Source organism: Pan paniscus, chromosome 20 (genome assembly GCF_029289425.2).
Source record: "Pan paniscus chromosome 20, NHGRI_mPanPan1-v2.0_pri, whole genome shotgun sequence".
In the NCBI taxonomy this organism is placed as follows: domain Eukaryota; kingdom Metazoa; phylum Chordata; class Mammalia; order Primates; family Hominidae; genus Pan; species Pan paniscus.
Genome location: NC_073269.2, coordinates 11,207,448 through 11,232,094, shown reverse-complemented (window position 1 = coordinate 11,232,094; position 24,647 = coordinate 11,207,448). Strand labels below are relative to the sequence as shown.

The following is a 24,647-nucleotide window of genomic DNA, read 5'->3' as shown; positions in this document are numbered from 1 at the left end:
AGTATTGGCTCATCCAACGTCCCAACAGGTTCAGCACTCTCTGAGGTTCCCCAGATCCTGAAGAATTCTAACCAGCCTTCCATCCACCAGCCTCCTACAGCTTGTAGGCTTGGCCTCTCCCACAACCCCCAACACTCTCCATGAAGTCAGTGTGGACCAAGAGTCCTAAAGCAGACTCATCAGTAGAGTTAGTTAAAATCCATCTTCCAAAGCCACGTATTGCATGCATCTATTTATATGAAAGGTCCAGTACAGGCAAATCCACACAACGGAATATTACTCAGCCATAAGAAAGGAGCAAAATACTGTTCCACACTACGACATGGATGAACCTTAAAAACATGCTCAGTGAAAGAAGCAAATCACAAAATGCCATGTATTGTACAATTCTATTCATAGGAAATGTCCAAGATAGTTCTGAGACTAGAAGTCCAAGATCAAGGTGTCAGTAGGGTTGGTTTCTTCAAAACACAGGTCCCATTCTGTGATATGAAACAGCACATCACAAAGTGTTTTCACAGATCGCTCGTTTCTAGTTTTTAGGACTGGATATTCATATGTTCCTATAAAGGCTCAATAGGTTCAGAAACATAACTTCTTAGATTTTACGAAAAGAGTGTTTTGAACTTGTTGAATCAAAACACAGGTTCCATTCTGTGATATAAAACAGCACATCACAAGTGTTTTCATGGATAGCTTGTTTCTTTTCTTTCTTTTTTTTGAGGGTGATGGAGTCTCACTTTGTCCCCCAGGCTGGAGTGCAATGGTGCGATCTTAGCTCACTGCAACCTCCACCTCCCAGGTTCAAGCAATTCTCCTGTCTCAGCCTCCTGAGTAGCTGGGATTACAGGCACCCGCCATCACACCCAGCTTATTTTTGTATTTTTAGTAGAGATGAGGTTTCACCATGTTGGTCAGGCTGGTCTTGAACTCTTGACCTCAGGTGATCCACCCGCCTCGGCCTCCCAAAGTGCTGGGATTACAGGTGTGAGCCACCGCGCCCGGCCAGTTTGTTTCTACTTTTTAGGACTGGATATTTGTAGGTTCCTCTAAGGGCTCATTTCAGTAGACAGCCACCTTCTCCCTGCACTGTGACGTGGTCTTGCCCTGCCTGTACCCTAGTTTACTCTTCTTATAAGGACATCAGTCATAGTGCATTAGGGCCCACACAGATGACCTCATTCTAACTGAACTACCTCCGTAAATACTCCATATCCAAATACAGCCACATTCTGAGGTACTAGGGGTTAAGACTTCAATGTATAAATTTTGGGGGGACACAGTTCAACCCATAGCACACAAGAAAGTGTATTCCAAGAAGAGAGAACAGTGCATGCAATGGTCCTGAGGCAGGATCTTGCCTAACATGTTGGAGGAACAGCAAGGAGGCCCATGTGGCTGGAGTCAGAGTGGGCGAGGAGGAAGAAGGGGGAGGACAGGGAGGTGACCAAGACATTTATTGTGAGAAAATAAATTTCTGCTGGTTAAGCCTCCAAGCTTGTGGTACTTTGTTGTGGCACCCACGCAAACAAATACACCCTGATATCCAGAAGAAAGTTCCTTGCTAACGTCTTTGTCTTTCCTCAAAGGACACCTTCTCTGTGAGACCTCCTCTAACCACCCTATTTAAAATCCCACTCCCAGGTTGACTTGAGCCCAGGAGTTCAAGACCAGCCTGGTCAACACAGGGAGACACCGTCTCCACAAAAAATAAAAAGTCAGCTGGGTGTGGTGGTGCACACCTGTAATCCCAGCACGTCGGGAGGCGGAAGTGAGAGAATCACTTGAGCCTAGGTGTTCAAAATCAGCCTGGGGCCACGTAATGAGATCCCATTTCTACAAAAACAAATTTAAGGCTGGGCGCGGTGGCTCACGCCTGTAATCCCAGCACTTTGGGAGGCCGAGGCGGGCGGATCACGAGGTCAGGAGATCGAGACCATCCTGGCTAACACGGTGAAATCCCGTCTCTACTAAAAATACAAAAAATTAGCCGGGCAAGGTGGTGGGTGCCTGTAGTCCCAGCTACTCGGGAGGCTGAGAGAGGAGGATTGTTGGAGCCCAGGAGGTGGAGGCTGCGGTGAGCCACGACGGTGCCACTGCACTCCAGCCTGGGCAACAGAGCGAGACCCCATCTCAGAAAATAAATATATACATAAATTAATTAAAATTTCATAAAATCCCACACCCCTACTCTGGCGTTTTCTATCCCCTTAGTTTTGCTTCTCTTGTTGTGTTTATTGTTCATCTCACCCAAATAAAATGTCAGTTTGAAGAGGGGAGGGCCATCGTTCTGTTTCTTGAATGCCCAGCAACTATGATAGTACCTTGTGTGTAGGAGGCCCCTGATATACGTTTGTTAACTAGATGGATGGAGGTGGGGCCTGGGAATCTGCATATTAACACTCTCCTCAGGTGATTCTGACATACTTGCCAACCCCTACTCTGTGCCCCTACCATAACAATATTTGCATTTTTTGGCTGGGTGCTGTGACTCATCCCTGTAATCGCAGCACTTTGGAAGGCTGAGGCAGGCAGATTACTTGAGGTCAGGAGTTCAAAACCAGCCTGGGCAACATGGTGAAACCCCATTTCTACTAAAAATACCAAAAAAACAAACAAAAAAAATTAGCCAGGCATGGTGGCAGGCACCTGTAATCCCAGCTACTTGGGAGGCTGAGGCAGGAGAATTGCTTGAACCAGGAGGCGGAGGTTGCAGTGAGCTGAGATATCCCCACTGCACTCCAGCCTGGGCAACAAGAGTGAGACTCCATCTCAAAAGAAAAAAAAAATTGCATTTCTTGGATGCCTAATACGCATGGTTAGGCATTCAGATTAACTCCATTCTCATAACCACACTGTGAGTGTTTATACCCTTTTGAGATGGAGTCTTGCTCTGTCGCCCAGGCTGGAGTGCAGTGGCACCATCTCGGCTCACTGCAACTTCCGCCTCCCAAGTTCAGGCGGTTCTCCCACCTCAGCCTCCCGAGTAGCTGGAACTACAGGAGTGTGCCACCACGTCCAGCTGATTTTTGTATTTTTTGCTAGAGATGGGGGTTTCACCATGTTGTCCAGGCTGGTCTTGAACTGATCTCAAGTAATGCGCCTGCCTCAGCCTCCCAAAGTGCTGGGATTACAGGCATGAGCCACCACACCCATCTGTGTCCATTTTACCTACAAGAAAGCAGGCTTAGATCGGTGTGGGGATGCTGCTTGAGATTAACAGCAAGAGTAAGTTAGGGGAGGAGCTGCAATTAAATTCCGAGATGGTATGAATCTAGAACCCACGTTCTGTGTGTGTGTGTGTGTGTGTGTCTGTGTGTATCTGCATGTGTGTGTGTCTGTGTGTGCGTATGTGTCTGTGTGTGTGTGTGAGAGAGAGAGAGAGAGAGAGCGAGAGAGAGATGCTCTCACTCTGTTGTCCAGGCTGGAGTGCAGCGATGCAATCATAGCTCACTGCAGCCTTCACCTCCTGGGACCAAGCAATGCTCCCAGCTCAGCCTCCCAAGCAGCCAGGACAATGGATGTGTGCCACCACATCCAGCTAATTTTAAAAATGTTTTTGTAGCCGGGCATGGTGGCTCACACCTGTAATCCCAGCACTTTGGGAAGCCGAGGAGGGCAGATCATGAAGTCAGGAGATCGAGACCATCCTGATTAACATGGTGAAACCATGTCTCTACCAAAAACACAAAAAAATTAGCTGGGCGTGGTGGCGTGCACCTGTAGTCCCAGCTACTCAGGAGGCTGAGGCAGGAGAATGGCGTGAACCCAGGAGGCGGAGCTTGCAGTGAGCCGAGATTGCGCCACTGCACTCCAGCCTGGGCGACAGAGCGAGACTCCGTCTCAAAAAAAAAAAAAAAAATTTGTAGAGACAGAGAGTTTCATTATGTTGCCCAGGCTGGTCCTCAAGCAATCCTCCTGCCTCAGCCTCCCTAAATGTTGGTATTACGGGTGGGAGCCACAACTCCCAGCTGAGCCCACTTTCTTGACCACAGCCTTTTCTCTTTACCTTGTGTGTAGTGGAAGCTAGCATGAGCTTCCACCCACCGTGCTCTCAATTTTCAGCATGCTGCAGAGATAACATGGACTCCTCCCAGCAACTCTTCAAGGTAAGTAATATTATTATCCTCATTTTACAGAGAAGGAAACTGAGGTGAGACACACAGCTGGGATGCAAACTCAGGCAGCATGACTTCCAAGCCTGTGCGTAACTATTATGCCATAGCTGTGTGTGTGAATTGATTTGGCACTTAGTGTCTGTTGTAACCCTGTTTCTCACACTTCCATTTGCAGAATGTATCATCTTTTCAATTGCTGCCACAGTCTATGCAACCCATTGCATATGGAACATGAACTTTAACTTTAACTCTTTTGTGTTTAAGAAGAGAGCTTTACATCCTCCTACAAAACTAAGCTCACGGGCTACAAACAGAAACAACTGTATGATGGGTGTGATGGCTCATACCTGTAATCCCAGCACTTTGGGAAACCAAGGCGAGAGGATCACTTTGAGGTCAGGGGTTTGGGACCAGCCTGAGCAACATGGAGAGACACTGTCTCTGCAAAAAATACAAAAATTAGGCTGGTGTGATGGCCAGTAGTCCCAGCTACTTGGGAGGCTGAGGCAGGAGGATCACTTGAGGCCAGGAGGTAGAGGCTGCAGTGAGCTATGATCACACCACTGCACTCCAGCCCAGGCAACACAATGAGACCCTGTCTCAAAATAAATAAATAAATAAATAAATAAATAAAGAAGCAACTGTAGAATAAATATGGTTCAAACAATGTTACTAAATTCTAGGTATATTCTGTTGCTCGCCCAAGGCTCTGACCCAAGACCTGTTCTCTTTTTGTCAAAAAGAGAAATTTGCAACAGAAGACACATGAAAGATGCGGTAGCAACTCAACATTCATTCCTGATCAAAAGAAAGAGGGGGGAAAAAAATCTCTTGGCAAAGTAAAAATGGAAGGGAACTTCTGTAACCTGACAAAGAAGGTCTTCAGAAAACCTAGACCGAAACACTATACTTAATAACGAGATGTTGAAAAGATTCCCTTTGAAATCAGAACTACGCAACGGAACCTGCTATCACCATTTCTATTCAACATTGTATTGAAGATCTCAGCCTGTACTGCAAGACAAGACAGAAGGAAAAGGGAAAGAAAGAAAGAAAGAAAGAAAGAAAGAAAGAAAGAAAGAAAGAAAGAAAGAAAGAAAGAAAGAGGTCATTTTTGCAGAAGAAGCAATCATCAACATAGAAATTCCCAAAGAATATACAGATAAATTGCTGAAATTAATAAAATTATTTGGCAGTGTGGCTGAATACAAAACCAGTATACAAAGTGTACTAAGTGTCAGTACACAAGCAAAAATAACTCACAAATTAAAAAAAAAAATTGTGAAATCCTACAGTAAGCAAAACTAACCTATGATGATAGAAATCAAATCAGTGGTTGCTTCCGGGGCAAGAGGGAAAGTAGAGATTGACTCAGAGAGGCCACAAGTGATGGAAATGTTCTGTTTTGATAAGGGTGTGGATTGCACAAGTGTCCACAGTTGCTAGAACTGGTTGAATGATAAAATGAAGAATTTAGCATTTCACATAGGGAAATCAGACTTTGATTTTAAAAGGATACTATTGACCGTAGCCTAGAAGATGTGAAACAAAACTGCATAAAGCTAGTGACCTAAACAAAATAGAATATATACCAGTTCCTTTCTAGCAAGACTCAGTGTTTTATTTTATTTATTCATTCATTGATTTATTTTTAGAGACAGGATATCACTCTGTCACCCAGGCCGGAGTGGAGTGGCACGATCATAGTTCACCGTAACCTTGACCTTTTGGACTCAAAAGATCCTCCTGCGTCAGTCTCCCAGGTAGCTGGGACTACAAGCATATGCCATCATACCTGGCTAATTTTTTTTTAAAGATTTTTTATAGAGACAGGATGTCACTATGTCACACAGGCTGGTCTTCAACTCCTGGCCTCAAGTGACTCTCCCACCACAGGCTCTCAAAGTGCTGAGATTACAGGTATGAGCCACCGCACCCAGCCCCAAGACTCAAGTTTTAAAATCTTCAATTCTCTCCAAAATTGAGCTATAGATTTAATCCAATTTCAATTAAAAACCCCAGAATGGCTTTTCATTGAACTTGACATACAAATCCTAAGATTTGTATAGAAAACCTCAGCCATGAGTAGCCAATATACTCCTACAGAGGGAAAATAAAGGGTATGAGTCCTACCGAATATTAAGACACCATAAATCTACAGTAATTAAGACAATGTGTTTGTAGTAGCCAGCCTCCAGGATGGCCCCCAACGGTCCATAGCTCCTAGTATTCATACGTAAGTTAAGATGCCCTTTTGTAATCCCCTCCCACATTGAACCAAGACTGGCCATGTGTCACTAAAAGAACAGGGTGGAAGAAACAAGATGTGAGTTCTCAAGACTAAATAATGAAACATATCGAAGCTCCATTTTGGTCTCTTGGACCACTCACCGGCAACCATGTTGTGAGGCCACTCAATCAGTCCTGTGGGGAGCCCCAGGTGGAGAGGAGCTGAAGCTCTGTGTGGCCCAGCCACTCAGGAAGTAGACCCTCCAGCTAAGGCCTTTAGATGACTGCAGCCCCAGCCGACATCTGTGAGCAACCTCATTAGAAACTCCAAAGGGGAACTGCCTAGATGAGCTATTTCAGAATTCCCGACCCAAATAATCCGTAAGCATAATAAATGGTTGTTTTATACAATTAAGTTTGGGGATAATTTGTTACTTAGCAATAAATAGGTAACAAGGATAAAGGCAAATGAACCAATATGAAGGGTTTATGCCTACTGTGTCATGTTGTTGTAATTCAGTTATATGATGCATAAAAAGGGCTGGACGTTTCAAGTTCTGGAAATTATCATTATCATTATGACAGTAATATCATCATCACCACCGTCACCATTCTCCTCATCACCATTCTTATCATCATCATCATCATCATCATTATCACCACCATCACCATCATCGTTACCATTATAACCATCACCACCATCATTACCACAATAGTATTCATGACCATGAGCATCACCACCATCATCATCTTAGCTCCAGCTGGGAAACCAAGAGCATTCACCAACCCATCAATTTTTGTATTTGGGGTTGTTTTTGTTTCTGTTTTTGTTTTGAGATAGAGTCTCCCTCTGTCACCCAGGCTGGAGTGCAGTGGCGTGATCTTGGCTCACTGCAACCTCCACCTCCCAGGTTCAAGTGCCTCAGCCTCCCGAACAGCTGGGATTACAGGCGCCCACCACCATGCCCTGCTAATTTTTATATTTTCTTTTTAGTAGAGACAGGGTTTCACCATGTTGGCCAGGCTGGTCTTGAACTCCTTACCTCAAGTAATCTGCCTGCCTTGGCCTCCCAAAGTGCTGGGATCACAGGTGTGAACCACTGCACCCGGTCAATTTTTGAAACTGGAAAAGACCTCAGATATTAATCAGCTTCCAATCTTCACTCATCACTCAGAGAGAGAAACCCAAAGAGTGAGAAGAAGGGTTTACTCAAGAGCACAAATCAAACTGAGTGTTACTGCCTCCAAGCCCTTAGTTCTATTCCTGCTGTCTACCTCGGGCAGAGGCCACTAAAGATCCACCAATATTCATGTTTTCTCTTCCATAATATGGAATTGCTGCTGGAAAATGGCTGCCCAGCTAAGGACTGCATTTCCCATCTCTCCTTGCATGTGGATGCAGTCATATGACTGCTTCTGGCCAATCGAATAGGAGCATTTGTCATAAGCATCACTTTCAGGGCACTGTATTTAAGGAGAAATTACTTCTCCATACCTCCTCTCTCCCTATTTTCTGCAGGCTGAGACTCTAAGGGATGGCAAAACTGCAAATGAAAGTAGCCTGGGTCCCTGAATTATCTGCAGGGAAAAGCCCCCTGACCTGGAACCAGAAGCACATGCATTGTACTGTTTTGTGTACAAGAAATCAATTTTTACCATGTGAAGTCACTGAAATGTCTTGTTTGTTACAGTAGCTGGTGTTATCCTAATGAAGCACCCTTTGGGCCAGAGTTAGCTGTGATGTGTCTGTCTGATCCTCAGAGACCTCATGGATCTCCATTCCAGCTTCTCTTGCCGATTCTTACAGTAATTATATGCAGGGAGATGAATAAAGGACTGCTGTCTGGGCTAAAAGTTCCTCTCCTATTTGCCTGGCGAACTCCTACTCATCCTTCAAGGCCCATCTCCAATATCTCTTCTTCCAGAAAGCCTTCCCCAATGTCTTCAGCCAAGCAGAGTCCTCATTCTCCCCCAACTGCAGCCTCCCTTAACATGATGTCCCTCCTCAACCCAGGCCTGACAACGAAGACGCCTGTGCTGGGCTCTCTCCAGATGAAGTCAGGACCCAGGGTTGAGTCACCTCTGAATCCTGAACACCACATGGTGGCATGCCATAGTGCCCAGTACAATTTATTGAATAAATAAATGAGGCTGGGTGTGGAGGCTGATGCTTATAATCCCAGCACTATGGGAGGCCGAAGAGGGTGGATCACTTGAAGTCAGGAGTTCGAGACCAGCCTGGCCGACATGGTGAAATGCCGTCTCTACTAAAAATACAAAAATTAGCCGGGCATGGTGGTGCATGCCTGTAATCCCAGCTACTTGAGAAGCTGAGGCAGGAGGATCACTTGAACCTGGAAGGTGGAGGTTGCAGTGAGCCGAGATCGTGCCACTGCACTCCAGCCTGGGCAACAGAGCAAGACGCCATCTCAAAAATAAATAAATAAATAAATAGAAATGAATAACACAGTAACTGAGAGACAGTCTGTACCTCCGTTCCAGATGAGGACAAAGGTTTTGGAACAACAGTTGAAAGCATGCCTTTTCATTGCAATCCATTTCTTTGCTTACAGCTGGGGAAACAGGTTCATTCTTTCAACAATGGGCACCTCAAACTTAACAGGTCCAAGATTGACATCATTGCCAGTTCAAACTTGCTCTCCCTCCAGCCTCTTCATCTAACAATGGCGCCATTACCACACAGCAATTTGTCTTAGGAACCCAAGATGATTTTCAACACTCCCCAATCCTTCAGAATCAAGTTACAGTAATTTTTTTTTTTTTTTTTGAGACAGCGTTTCACTCTTGTCGCCCAGGCCAGAGTGCAATGACGTGATCTCAGCTCACTGCAACCTCCGCCTCCTGGGTCCAAGCAATTCTCCAGCCTCAGCCTCCTGAGTAGCTGCGATTACAGGCGCCTGCCACCACGCCTGGCTAATTTTTTGTATTTTTAGTAGAGGCAGGGTTTCACCATGTAGGCCAGGCTGGTCTCGAACTCCTGACCTCAGGGGATCCACCCACCTCTGCCTCTCAAAGTGCTGGGATTAAAGGCATGAACCACTGTGCCCGGCCAAGTTAGAGTAATTTCATAGGTGATCATCTACAAGCCAGGAACGAATCTAAGTGTTTTGAAAGTCGGGTTTATTTTTATTTTTATTTCTTTAGAGACAGGGTCTCACTCTGTTGCCCAGGCTGAAGTGCAGTAGTGCAATCTGCAGCCTCGAACTTGGGCTCGAGCAATCTTCCTGTCTCAGCCTCCTGAGCAGCTGGGACTATGGGCATGCACCACCACACCTGGCTAACTTTTTATTTGTAGAGATGAGGTCTTGCTCTGTCACCCAGACTGGAGTGAAGTGTCACAATCATAGCTCACTGCAGCCTCCACCTTTTGGGTTCAATTGATCCTCTTGCCTCAACCTCCTGAGTGTTGGGACTACAGGCAAGCACCACCATGCCCAGATAATGTTATTTTTATTTTTATTTTTTGTAGAGACAGGGTCTTGTTACATTGTCCAGGCTGGTTTTGAACTCCTGGCCTCAAACAATTAGCTTGTCTTGGCTTCCCAAAGTGCTGGTATTACAGGCATGAGCCACTGCACCTGCCTGGAAATGGAGGATTCATTGAATCCTCCATTTCCAGTCAATCAATAGATTATTCAGATTCTACATCCAAACTATCTGTCACATCTAATCTCTTCTCACCATCCCTGTTCCCAAATCCTAGAGCAGCCACCGCGGTGATCACCTTTGTGGCTGCAACAGCCTCCTCAGTGGTCTTCCTGATCCGTTTTGTACTCCTCCCAGCCCACCTTCATACAGCAAATCTAACCATGTCAATCTCCTCTTGAAACCTTGCCATGGTTCCCCCATCATCCTCGACACAAAGTTCAACCTCACCACGGCCCCTGCTGACTTCTCTGATGACTCTACTCTTTTTTTTCTCACTTACCTCTCCCACCTCTGCTCCAGCCAGGTAGAAATGGTTGCTACATGCTAAATGCAACCTATTTTACTGTCTCTCATCTCCAGGTCTCGTTTATAAGGTTGCCTCTGCCCTGAATGCCCTTTGTGGTAGATTACAAATACTTTCCAGCTCCTACCATCCAAAGAAAATTGCCGGGTATGATGGCTCATGCCTGTAATCCCAAGACATGATTGGGAGGATTGGGTGGGGTGGGAGAATTGCTTGAGGCTAGGAGTTCAAGACCAGCCTGGCAACAAAGCAAGACCCCGTCTCTACAAATGAATTTAAAATTAGCCAGGTGTGGTGGCACATGCCTATAGTTCCAGCTACTCAGGAGGCTGAGGATCAATTGAGTCCAGGAGTTTGAGGTTGCAGTGAGCTAAGATCAAGTCACTGCACCCCAGCTTGGGCGACAAAACAAGACCCTATCTCAAAAAAAAAAAAAAAAAAAAAGAGGTAGATTCTAAGTCTTCATCTTTTGTATCTGGGTTGGTCTTGTGGCTTGCTTTAGCCCATAGAGGCTTTGCAACTTCTCCTGTTGCTTTCTTGGAATACTCCTGCCAAATTCAAGCACTCAGGCTAAATTGCCAGAGGATGAGAGACCGTGTGGAGCAGAGACAAGCACCTAGCTAAAGGTATCCTATACTAATCAACTGGCCAACCAGCAGATATGTGAATGAGGCCCTCCTAGACTACCTACCCCAGCCAAGTTATTAGCTAACCACAGAGATCACCTATCTGCCCAGACAATTTACCAAATTAATTGGAATAACAAATGTTGTCTTTAAGCCATTCCATTTTAGGGGACTGTTTGTTACACAGCAAAAGCTAACTGATAATGTGCAATTCCAGGTTGCATTCTTAAAGGGAGGAACATTCTAGCCCCTTTATCTGGCTGGCAAGTGTGTATGGTGATGAGTATTCTTGGAAACTGAGGACAAAGGAAACTCACAGATGGCGGAAGAACAGAACAGGAGGAGCTGGTCTTCGACATTGTAGAAAGGACCATGCCAGCCTCGGACTGATTAAGCTCAGATTATTGCATAAGAAATAAATAATCTTCAGTTTTATTTAAGTCATTGTTACTTTGGTTCTCTGCTACATAGAGTGACTTACCTCCCAGTTCACCAAGGATGACCCAAGCTTATGCCTGTTGTCCTAGGGTAATTATTGGGGAGGAGAGAATTGGTTGGGGTTTTTTTGAACTTTTTTTTTTGAGATGAAGTCTCACTCTTGTCACCCAGGCTGGAGTGCAATGGTGTGATCTTGGCTCACTGCAAACTCCGCCTCCTGGGTTCAAGCGATTCTCCTCCTTCAGCCTCCTGAGTAGCTGGGATTACAGGCACCTGCCACCACACCTGGCTAATTTTTGTATTTTTAGTAGAGACGGGTTTCACCATGCTGGCAAGGCTGGTCTCAAACTCCTGACCTCAGGCAATCTACCTGCCTCAGCCTCCCAAAGTGCTGGGATTATAGGCTTGAGCCACCGCGCCCGGCCTTTTTTTTAACTTTTTTTTTTTTTTTTTTTTTTGAGACAGAGTCTCACTCTGTCACCCAGGATGGAGTGCAGTGGCACAATCTCGACTCACTGCAACCTCTGGCTCCCAGGTTCAAGCGATTCTCCTGCTCAGCCTCCTGAGTAGCTGGGATTACAGGTGCGTGCCACCACACCCAGCTAATTTTTGTATTTTTAGTAGAGATGGGGTTTCACCATCTTAGTCAGACTAGTCTCGAACTCCTGACCTTGTGATCTGCCCACCTCAGCCTCCCAAAGTGCTGGGATTACAGGCGTGATTTTAACTTTTTTTTTAAAGACAGGGTCTCACTCTGTTGCCTAGGTGAGTGCAGTGGCATGATTACAGCTCACTGCAGCCTCCACCTCCTGGGCTCAAGTGATCCTCCCACCTCAGCCTCCAGAGTAGCTCCCAGTACCAGCCTCCTGGTACCAGTCCATGGTCTGTTAGGAACTGGGCCACACATCAGGAGTTGAGTGGTGGGCAGGTGAGCTAGCATAGCTTCATCTGTATTTACAACCACTCCCCATTGCTCACATTACCACTGGAGCTCCACCTCCTGTCAGATCAGCTGCAGCGTTAGATCCTCATAGGAGTGCAAACCCTACTGTGAACTCCACATGTGAGGGATCTACCTTGTGTGCTCCTTATCGGGAATCTGGTGCCTGATGATCTGCCACTGTCTCCCATCACCCCCAGATGGGATCATCTAGTTGCAGGAAAACAAGCTTAGGGCTCCCACTGATTCTACATTATGGTGAGTTGTATACTTATTTCATTATATGTTACAATGTAATAATAATAGAAATAAAGGGAACAATAAATGTAACGCATTTGAATCATCCTGAAACCATCCCCCCTAACTCTGGTCCATGGAAAAATTGTCTTCCACAAAACCGGTCCCTGCTACCAAAAAGGTTGGAGACTGCTGCTCTATAGGTTTAGATGATAAATTAATCTCTACCTAACTGTTACAGTAGCCAAACCTCTATCCTAATGAATACACAGCATTGATTACAACAGGCTGTAACTGTCTGAACAGATCGTGGAATCCCAGTAGACTGGGATCACCATGAGAGCAGAAACAAGTTCTTATCAACCACCACATTCCCTGCTGCTGGGACACAGTAGACAAATCAATGAGGGATGGTGGAAAGAATGAACATATTCATTAACTAATTATGCACACATCCATACCCCTTCCTCTTTCTCTTCTAGCAACATGGGCTGAGAGGGGCTCCACCCCCAGTTCCAGTCAATTAGCATGGCCCATCCCCTTGCCTATGACTATTGGTTCAGAGATTAACACATGACCCACTTCAGACCAATGAGAGAGTGCAAATCCCGGATCTTAAGCTCAAGCTTCTGGGACAGTGATTTACTCTCCGCTGTGTTGGTCAAGAGTGAGGTTAGGCAGTCTGGAGCAACTGCAGCTACTTTGCTGCCATGAGTGGGAGATCCTAGATTTACAAAGCCAGAAAAGGAATCCATCACAGAGACATGCAGTCCTTGATGACATTGTTGGAGCTACTGAATGAAGCCATACTTAAAACCCACATACGAGTTTGCTTCTCTTCCAAAACGGCATTGAGAAAAAATTATTTTCATTAAAAAAAATTGTTGGCCGTGCATGGTGGCTCACGCCTGGAATCCCAGCACTTTGGGAGCCCATGGCGGGTGAATCACAAGGTCAGGAGTTCGAGACCAGCCAGACCAACATGGTGAAACCCCGTTTCTACTAAAAATACAAAAATTAGCTGGGTGTGGTGGAATCCACCTGTAATCCCAGCTACTCGGGAGGCTGAAGCAGGAGAATTGCTTGAACCTGGGTGGTGGAGGTTGCAGTGAGCCGAGATCGTGCCACTGTACTCCAGGCTGGGTGACAGAGTGAGACTCCATCTCAAAAAAAAAAAAAAAAAAAAAAGAGCTTCATTTACAAAAACAGGTGACAGGCTGCATTTGGCCCACAGGTCATGGTTTGTTGACCTGTAATTAGGTTTTCTGTCATTTGCAAACTTCTTGGGAGCATAGCCACTGCCTTGATGGAACACCAGACCTTGTTAGACAGGAGGAAGTTGAGGGAATCAGCCCATAAACCCCTTTAGCATCCAAGACACTTCCATCAGGACAGTCCAGAGACTCCAGGCTGATCTTCCTTCCTTCCTTCCTTTCCTCCTCTCTTTTTGTTTCTTTTTTATTTTTATATATGAATAAATATTACTATACATAATATTCATATAGTGTGTGTGCATGTATATATACACACATATGTGTGAGCTGTATAATTATTTCATTATATATTATAATGTAATAATAATAGAAATAAAGTGAACAATAAATGTAATGTGCTTGATTCATCCTGAAACCATCCCCCCAACTCATGTGTGTGTGTGCGTGTATATATATGTGTGTGTGTGTGTGTGTTTGTATATATATATACCTGTAGAGATGAGGGTCTCACTATGTTGCCCAGGCTGGTCTCGAACCCCTGGGCTCAAGTGATCCTCCTGCCTCAGCCTCCTAAGGTGCCGGGATTACAGATGTGAGCCACCACGACTGGTCTATTTTCTTTGTTTTTGTTTTGTTTTGTTTTTTGTTTGAGATGGAGTCTTGCTCTGTGGCCCAGGCTAGAGTGCAGTGTTATGATCTCGACTCGCTGCAACCTCCACCTCCCGGGTTCAAGCGATGCTCCTGCCTCAGCCTCCTGAGTAGCTGGGATCACAGGTGTGTGCCTGTGACGGGGTTTCACCATGTTGGCTAGGCTGGTCTCGAACTCCTGACTGTAGGTGATCCATCCGCCTCGGCCTCCCAAAGTGCTGGGATTACAGGCATGAATCGCTGCGCCCGGCCTTACCACCGCTTTTCATGGCAATTACCTGATCACCCAAAAGTTACTACCCCTTCCCTAGAAATTTCTGCATAAACTGCCCCTTACTCTACATGTAATTAAAAGGAGGTATGGGCCGGGGGGCAGTGGCTCACACCTGTAATCCCAGCACTTAGGGAGGCTGAGGCGGGTGGTTCACAAGGTCAGGCGATCGAGACCATCCTGGCTAACATGGTGAAAACTCATCTCTACTAAAAATACAAAAAATTAGCCGGGCGTGGTGGCAGGCGCCTATAGTCCCAGCTACTCGGGAGGCTGAAGCAGGAGAATGGCGTGAACCTGGGAGGCAGAGCTTGCAGTGAGCCAAGATTGCGCCACTGCACTCCAGCCTGCGCGACAGAGCAAGACTCCATCTCAAAAAAAAAAAAAAAAAAGGAGGTATGGGAAGGGCACAGTGGTTCATGCCTGTAATCCCAGCACTTTGGGAGGCCAAGGCAGGCAGATCACCTGAGGTCGGAAATTTGAGACCAGCCTGGCCAACATGGCGAAACCTCATCTCTACTAAAAATACAAAAGTTAGTCAGGCGTGGTGGCACGCGCCTGTAATCCCAGCTACTCAGAAGGGTGAGGCAGGAGAATTGCTTGAACCTGGGAGGCAGAGGTTGCAATGAGCTGAGATTGCACTACTGCACTCCAGCCTGGGCGACAGAGCAAGACTCTGTCTCTAAATAAATAAATAAATATAAATAGGACCGCCAAACTGCCCTGAGCTGCTACTCTCAGCCTGTGGGGTAGCCCTGCAAGAGCAGTCATGGAGCTGTAACACTGCCATGGCAATAAAGCTGTTTTCTTCTACTCTACCACTGGAATCACCCTTGAATTCTTTCCTTAGCCTGTGAGGCTTCTTGGGTGAAACCAAGAAGCCTCACAGGCTAAGCCCCACTTTGGGGCTTGCCTGCCATGCGTCACATTCTCTGGATTTGGACACATGTATGATGATGGGTATCCACTATTATAGTGTCATAGAGAGTATTTTCACTGCCGTGGAAAGCTTCCATGCTCTGCCTATCCATACCCCCTTTCCAATAACCTCTGACAACTACTGATCTTTTTACTGCTTCTACAGTTTTGCCTTTTCTGAAACATCACATAGCTGGTATCATATAGTATGTAGCCTTTTGGGACTGGCTTCTTTCACTTAGTAATATGCATTTGGGGTTCCTGCGTGTCTCTTCATGGCTTGAGAGCTCATCTCATCTCTCTTTAGTGCTGAATAATATTCCATTGTCTGCGCTGGGAGTGGTGGCTCACACCTGTAATCTCAGCACTTTGGGAGGCCGACGTGGCTGGATCACCTGAGGTCAGGAGTTTGAGGCCAGCCTGGCCAACATGGTGAAATCCCATCTCTACTAAAAATACAAAAATTAGCCAGGTGTGGTGGCAGGTGCCAGTAAACCCAGCTACTCAGGAGGCTGAGGCAGGAGAATAGCTTGAATCTGGGAGGCAGAGGTTGCAGTGAGCCGAGACCACACCATTGCACTCTAGCCTGGGCAACAAGGGCAAAAGTCCATCTCTAATAATAATAATAATATTCCATTGTCTGGATGCACCACAGCTTATTTATCCATAGGAGGAAGTAGGTGGAACTTGACTCCGGAGGTGGGGCTCAGACAACGGACCAAATTGAGGACTAGCTAAAACAGGGCTGGAGCAGAAGCACCTTTCCATAAGACATGCCCAACAGTGTGCCATGGCAGTTTGCCATTGTGATAGTAACACCAGCAGCTACTACTCCTTTCCCAAGGCAATGACCCAACAACCCAGAAGTTACCACCCTTTTCCTAGAAATTTGCATAATCTGCCCTTTAATTTGCATATAATTAAAGTGGGTACAAATATGACTGCAACCCTGATTACTCCAGGCTCACAGCCTGTGGGGTAGCCCTGCTCTGCGAGAAGCAGGACTTCTGCAACTGCTGCTATGCACTTTCACTTCAGTAAAAGTTACTGTCTAACACCTCCAGCTCACCCTGGAATTCTTTCCTGGGCAAAACCAAGAACCCTCCCAGGCTGAGCCCCAATTTAGGGCTTGCCTTGCCCTACATCGCATTCACCTACCGAAGGACATTTTGTTGCCTCCCAGTTTCAGCAATCATGAATAAAGCCACTATAAAGACTTGTGTGTAAGTTTTTGTGTGGACATAAATGTTCAACTCCTTTGGGTAAATAGAGGACCTTAATACTTAGTACCATGTCCGACACATAGTAGATGCTCAATAAAATCTGTTGAATGAATAAATCTCCCTTTGACAGAGGAAACAACTGAGGCTCAGAGAGGGGATACTGCCCATCCCAGACCACAAAGATAGGAATGGAGAACCACATACCAGCACTGGCGCCCAAAGTCTGTGCCTCTAACCTCTGTACAACACTACCTCTTTGAACCACACTAAGCTGCTCCTGGTGCCTCTTAGAGAGTGGCATAATGAGGGCGCTCATGGGCAGGCAGATCACCAGAGACAATAGAGCAGATGGCTGTGTCTGTGGCTCAAGGGAGGAAGTTCCCTCCCGACCTCAGGGAGATCAGCTGAACCCGGAGACACCTTCCTTTCAGTCATGTGATGCCTCAACGAGGGGAAAGGGGGCATGATTCATCCCCTCTCCGGGCTGCGGTGGGGCCAGCTAAAGAAAGGGGCTCCGTCAGACAGCAGCAGTGACTGCAGTTAGACCACCAGAAAGGACTTCCCAGTCGCCTGAAGAGTGTGAGAAAGTGGCAAAGGACAGGAGGTCCTTTATTTTTTTTTATTTTATTATTATTATACTTTAAGTTTTAGGGTACATGTGCACAACGTGCAGGTTTGTTACATATGTATACATGTGTCATGTTTGTGTGCTGCACCCATTAACTCGTCATTTAGCATTAGGTATATCTCCTAATGCTATCCCTCCCCCCTCCCCCGACCCCACAACAGTCCCCGGTGTGTGATGTTCCCCTTCCTGTGTCCATGTGTTCTCATTGTTCAATTCCCACCTCTGAGTGAGAACATGCGGTGTTTGGTTTTTTGTCCTTGCCATAGTTTGCTGAGAATGATGGTCCTTTAAACAAACGTAGGAGAGGCATATGAGGACGGTTCCTCCCTGCTGGGGGCAACCCCCCTCAGTGCCCCTCTTCCTTCCTCCAGGAAGAGGCGGGCACCCATTGTGCTGGCATCTTGCCCATATGCAAATCAGCACCCAGGCGCACTGCGGTGAACCCTGAGGTTCATTCTTCCCCATTTGCCAGCCAGTCTCCCATCAACAAAACCCCTGCCCAAGATGAAGAACGAGCCAGAAAGGTCGGCTGGCTTTCCACGCTCCTTCGGGGAAGCAGTGTGCAGGGACAGAGGCCTCTGGGGTCTGGGAGAAGGGGACCCAGAGCCAAGCACGACGGCAGCAATCAACTCCCCACCCCCACCCCAGCACCAGGGAGCCGGCCGGAAACCGGAAATGCCTGTTACCAGGGCTTGGTTGGGGAGATAGAAAAAAGGGTGGGTGGAGGGGCCCTTTGCGTTCAACCCATCAGCCCCTTAATCAGGCAACCTCAAGCTCCCGAGGGTTCCCAGAGAGGGCGGGTGTGCTGTGCACCCTTTCAAAGCTCCGAAGCAGGGGTGCAGAGTGTACACGCCTCATCCTAGCCCTCAAACCCTTCTGTGAGGAAGCCCGTCTCTCTTCTGCCCCATCCCCTACCACCCCAGCACACACTCCACTTTTCAGCACCGGTGGGAGGGTCAGGCAGATCTGGTTCGACTCCCAGACCAGCCCGGCAAATTGAGGGAGCTTGGATGGGATCATTTTGCTTTCCGTTGATTCAATTGACTCATCTGTACGTCGGGAATGAAAATACTTGACCCAATGTTTGCGGTAGAGCCTGGTGTGAAACCCAGCACCCCAGACCCGGTCATGCATTAATTCAGCAAGCACGTGTGGAATGCCTACTGTATGCCAAGCACCAGAACCTAATGGTGATCAAGACAAACAGAGCTCTGCCCTTACAGGGCTTATGTAATCCAGCCAGGACACAAACACTAAGCAGACAGCAAGGTGAATAATTGATGATGAGGGTGGTGAGAGGGTGTGCCGGGAAGCACAGAGAGCTATGGGACCTGGTTAAATGCAGGAGGCACCTGGTAAGGCTTTGGGGTGGTACAGGAGAGAATGGTGCCATGCAGGCGACAAAGAGATGGTGAGCGGCTGGGTGCGGTGGCTCACGCCTGTAATCCCAGCACTTTGGGAGGCTGAGGCGGGCGGATCACTTGAGGTCAGGGGTTCAAGACCAGCCTGGGCAACATGGTGAAACCCCGACTGCACATATACACAAAAAAAAATTTGCCAGGCGTGGTGACAGGCGCCTGTAATCCCAGCTACTCTGGAGGCTGAGGCAGGAGAATCGCTTGAACCCAGGAGGCAGAGGTGGCAGTGAGCCGAGATCACGCCACTGCACAGCCTGGGCAACAGACCGAGGATGTCTCAAAAAAACAAAAAACAAAACAAAACAAAAAAGAAGCTGGGTGTGGTGGCTCATGCCTGTAATCCCAGCACTTTGGGACGCTGAGGTGCGTTGATCACTTGAGGTCAGGAGTTTGAGACGAGCCTGGCCAACATATAGTGAAACCTGTCTCTGCTAAAAATACAAAATTAGCTGGGTGTGGTGGAACACGCCTGTAGTCCCAGCTACTTGGAAAGCAGAGGAAGGAGAATCGCTTGAACCCAGGAGGCAGAGGTTGCAGTGAGCCGAGATCATGCCACTGCACTCCAGCCTGGGCAACAGAGCAAGACCCCGTCTCAAAAAAAAAAAAAAAAGAGACAGATAGTGAAGCAAAGAAGAGAAGCATGCTGAGCAGCTGGCAGGAACATCACATGGCAGATCCACTTTGGAAAAGTTGGTACGTTTTCCTTGTTATTACTATTATTTTTTTACCTTGCAATTCCAGCACAAAGGAAGAAAAGTTGGTACATTTTCTTCTTATTAAAAAAAAAAATTAAGAAACAGAGCCTCACTATGTTGGTCAGGTTGGTCTCAAACTCCTAGGCTCCAGCGATCCTCCCGCCTCAGTTCCCCAAAGTGCTGGAATGACAGGCATGAGCCGCCGTGACTGGCCTGGTAAGTTTTCTTAAAACATTAAGCATGCACCTATCATATGATATATTCCATTACCAGGCATTTACTCAAGAGAAATGAAAGCACATGTCCATACAAAGACTTGTACAGAATGTTCATAGCAGCTTGATTCTGTTTTCTTTTCTTTCCTTTTTTTTTTTTTTTTTTTTTTTTGAGACAGTCTTACTCTGTCACCCAGGCTGGAGTGCAGCCTGGCACAATCACAGCTCACTGCAGTCTCAAATTCCTGGGCTCAAGCAATCCTCCTGCCTCAGCCTTCCAAAGAGTTAGGACTACAGGCATGTGCCACCATACCCAGCTAGCAACTTGATTCATCAGAGCCAAAAGTGCCGTCAGTAATTCAAACCCCAACCAAGGGGAACATCACACACTGGGGCCTGTCGGGGGCTGGGGGTTAGGGGAGGGATAGCATTAGGAGAAATACCTAATGTAGATGATGGGTTGATGGATGCAGCAAACCACCATGGCACATGTATACCTATGTAACAAACCTGCACGTTCTGCACATGTATCCCAGAACTTAAAGTATAGGCCGGGCATGGTGGCTCATACCTGTAATCCCAGCACTTTGGGAGGCCGAGGTGGGCAGATGAGGTCAGGAGTTCGAGACCAGCCTGGTCAACATGGTGAAACCCTGTCTTTACTAAAAATACAAAAAAATTAGCCAGGTGTGGTGGCGCACATCTGTAGTCCCAGCTGTTCGAGAGGCTGAGGCATAAGAATCGCTTGAACCTGGGAGGCGTAGGTTGCAGTTAGCCGAGATTGCGCCACTGCACTCCAGCCTGGGCGACAGAGCGAGACTCCATCTCAAAAAAGCAAAGCAAAACAAACAAAAAAACCTCCATCAAGGGATGAATGGATAAACAAACTGGGGTGCATCCGTACAACAGAATGGTACACTGATACATACAACAACATGGATGAACCAGGACATCATGCTCAGGGAAAGCAGCCAGTCACAGAAGACCACAGATGGTACCATTCCACTTACATAAAACTCCAGGAAATACAAACTAATCGACAGTGACTAACAGCAAATCAGGAGGTACGAGGGAATGAGAGGTGGGAGGAGGGGGAGGCAGGGAGGGGTGGGATGGAGGAAACTTTGAGGGGCAATGGATATGATCCATTGATTTCAAGGCTGGGTTCATAGTTGCACACATATGTCAAAATTTATCAAATCAGGCCAGGTTCAGTGGCACACACCTGTAATCCCAGCTACTCAGGGGGCTAGGGTAGGAGGATCGCTTGAGTCCAGGAGTTCGAGGCCAGTCTGGGCAACATAGGGAGACCCTGATTCTTTCTTTTTTTCCCCCTTCTTTTGGGTGGGGGGGAAGGGGAGAAACAGGGTCTCACTCTGTCACCCAGACTGGAGTGCAGTGGTGCAATCCTGGCTCACTGCAGCCTCGACCTCCTGGGTTCAAATGATCCTCCCATCTCAGCCTCCCAAGTAGCTGGGACTACAGGCACATGCCACTATGACCAGCTAATTATTTTATTTTATTTATTTATTATTTATTAGAGATGAGGCTGGTCTCACTATGTTGCCCAGGCTGATCTCGAACTCCTAAACTCAAGCAATCCTCCCACACCAGCTTCCCAAAGGGGCGAGATTACAGGCCTCAGGCACCATGCCCTGCCAAGACCGTTTCTGAAAACAAATCTAGAAATTAAAGAAAAAATTGTTTACCAAATCATATATATATTTTTTTGAGACAGAGTCTCACTCTGTTGCCCAGGCTGGAGTGCAATGACGCGATCTCCGCTCACTGCAACCTCCGCCTCCCAGGTTCAAGCGATTCTCCTGCCTCCACCTCCTGAGTAGCTGGGATTATAGGTGTGTGCCACCATGCCTGGCTAATTTCTGTATTTTTAGTACAGACAGGGTCTCACCATGTTGGCTAGGCTGGTCTTGAACTCCTGGCCTCAAGTGATTCGCCCACCTCGGCCTCCCAAAGTGCTGGGATTACAGCGTGAGCCACCGCGCCCCACCAATGTATTTTAAATATGTAATTTACTGTATGTCAATATAGCTGGTTTTTTTTTTAAGTCGGCAGGATACTGGCTGCCCTGCTGTGTCTCTCCCCTAAAACTAGGTGCATAGGATGACTATCAGCTTAGGGAGTGGGTGGGGGACGATGGGGTGGAAAATAAGGAAATACTGTAAACCATCATTGGTCAATAATGCAAAATACAGTCTTAGTCATATTTTTGCTCCTACTTTTTTTTTTTTTTTTTTAGACGGAGTTTCACTCTTGTTGCCCAGGCTGGAGTGCAATGGCGCGATCTTTCACTCTTGTTGCCCAGGCTGGAGTGCAATGGCACGATCTCGGCTCACAACAACCTCTGCCCCCGGGGTTCAAACAATTCTCCTGCCTCAGCCTCCTGAGTAGCTGGAATTACAGGCATGCGCCACCATGCCCAGCTAATTTTGCAGTTTTAGTAGAGACTGGGTTTTACCATGTTGGTCAGGCTGAGTCTCAAACTCCCAACCTCAGATGATCCGCCCGCCTCGGCCTCCCAAAATGCTGGGATTACAGGCATGAGCCACTGTGCCCGGCCATTTTGCTCCTACCCTTGATAAAACATACTGAATGAGAGATAAATTTGTATTCTTTGTAATTCAAACTATTCTTACTTTAGAGTGTGAAGGGGGTAAAAAGGTTCCAAGCAAAGGGAGTAGCAGGCGAGAGGGCTTTGATCGTTCAGACACTCCTTCATTCACTATGCAATTTTTTTTTTTTTTTTTTTTTTTTTTGAGATTGAGTCTCACTCTGTCACCCAGTCTGGAGTGCAGTGGTGCAATCTCGGCTCACTGCAATCTCCGCCTCTTGAGTTCAAGTGATTCTCCTGCCTCAGCCTCCTGAGCAGCTGGGATTATAGGCGCCTGCCACCATGCCTGGCTAATTTTTGTATTTTTAGTGGAGACGGGGTTTTGTCACGTTGGCCGGGCTGGTCACCTGACCTCAAGTGATCCACCCGTCTCGGCCTCCCAAAGTGCTGGAATTACAGATGTGAGCCACCGTGCCTGGCCAAATATGCAAATATTTATTGAGCACCTACTATACACCCAGTACTGGTCTAGGTGTTGGAGATACAGCTATGAACCAAAGAGATAAGCATCTCTACCCTCAAGGGGCTGATATTCTGGCAAAGGAAGACAATGAAGGTATTGTAGGAGTACATTACATAGCTTGTCTGAAGGTGGTAAGTGTTAAGCAAGAAAAAAGTAAGTAGGAAAAGGAATGGAGAATGTCAGGAGGGGGTGCAATTTTAAATAGGGAAGTCCAGGAAGCCTCATTGAGAGAGTGGCATTTCAGTAAAGGTTTGAAGGAGGTGAGGGGACAATCCAGGTGGGTGTCTGGAGGAAAAGCATTTCAGGCAGAGGGAATAGCCAGTGAGGTTAGTACAAGAAGCCCTGAGGTTAGTGCAAAGGCTCTGAGAAAAAAGCATTTCAGGCAGAGGGAACAGCCAGTGCAAAGGCCCTGAGGCCCTGGCATGTTGGAGCCAGGAGATCTGTGTGCCTGGAGCAGACTAAGCGAGGGGGAGGGAGGGAGGAAGGGAGTGAACCAAGGGTGGTCTCAGGTGCTGATATGCCCAAACCGTGGCCGTGTAATCAAAATGGAGCAAGTGGCTGTCACCCCAAGCACCCCATATCCTGCCATATCTCCCGGAGTCCCTATAAAGAAGGACAAATAAATGATTTTGAAGCCTTTGAAGTATTTCTCCCACCTCTCTCTCCCTCGAGTACACACTCAATAGCAAGTCAGGCTGAAGGCAGTAGACCCATATCCTTGGAGCGCTTAAACGCTGCTATGGTTTGAATGTGCACATGTTGGGAACGTATAATCCCCAATGCAATGGTGTTGAGAAGCGGGACCTTTAAGAGGTGATTAGATCACCGGGGTATATCTCTAACAGGCAGCAAGAAGGAAGGCAGATTCGTCATGTCCTGGTAGCTCATGGCAGAGACGGTCACAAGAAAGGATATCTGGGCTTGATCTCAGAGTGGACTAGCCGGGTCCGGTGGCTCACCCCTGGAATCCCAGCACTTTGGGAGGCTGAGACGGGCGGATCACGAGGTCAGGAGTTTGAGACCAGCCTGGCCAATATGGTGAAACCCTGTCTCTACTAAAAATAACAAAAATTAGCTGGGCGCGGTGGCACGCGCCTGTAGTCCCAGCTACTCGGGAGGCTGAGACAGGAGAATCACTTGAACCCAGGAGGCGGAGGTTGCAGTGAGCTGAGATCGCACCACTGCACTCCAGCCTGGGCGACAGAGTGAGACTCCATCTCAAAAAACAAAGAAACAAACAAACAAACAAGCAAAAAGAGTGGACTAAACCCCAAAACCAGCAGGACCAGTAGAGCTAAGACGTGCCACCCTGTGCCAGGACATAGTAAACCGTTACATATCATCAGTTCTCAGACCAATAGCAATATTGACAGCTCCCATCAATTGAGAACCAGGCTGCTTACCCATTAGAGTTATAAATAAAATTAATTCAATAAATAAATAAATAAAAGAACTACGCCCTGGGTGAAGCAGTTCGTGTGCATTACAACTGTCTTCTCTGGTCTTCAAAACGATCCTGCAATGAAGTAGGGCTCCTATTTCGCGAGCGATACACAGAGTTCAGAGAAGGAGGGTCATTTGCTCAAGGTTCATGTAGGTCATTAACCTGATTGGTTAATGACTCATCCCCTTCCTTTGTTTTGCGCTGCCAGGAAGACAACTACATTTCCCAGGCTCCTTTGCACCCTGCTCCTAGATAGGTTCAGCCAATTGGAGGTCCCTGCTGGTGCCTAGGGTAGGAAGAGAGAAACCAGAGTATGG

General features: G+C 47.0%; 1 protein-coding gene across 1 annotated transcript in view; it reads right to left on the bottom strand.

The window, feature by feature from the left end:
• Positions 1-24,647, bottom strand: part of VAV1 (vav guanine nucleotide exchange factor 1) — an 86,142-nt gene that overhangs the window by 39,935 nt on the left and 21,560 nt on the right. The window lies entirely within an intron of this gene.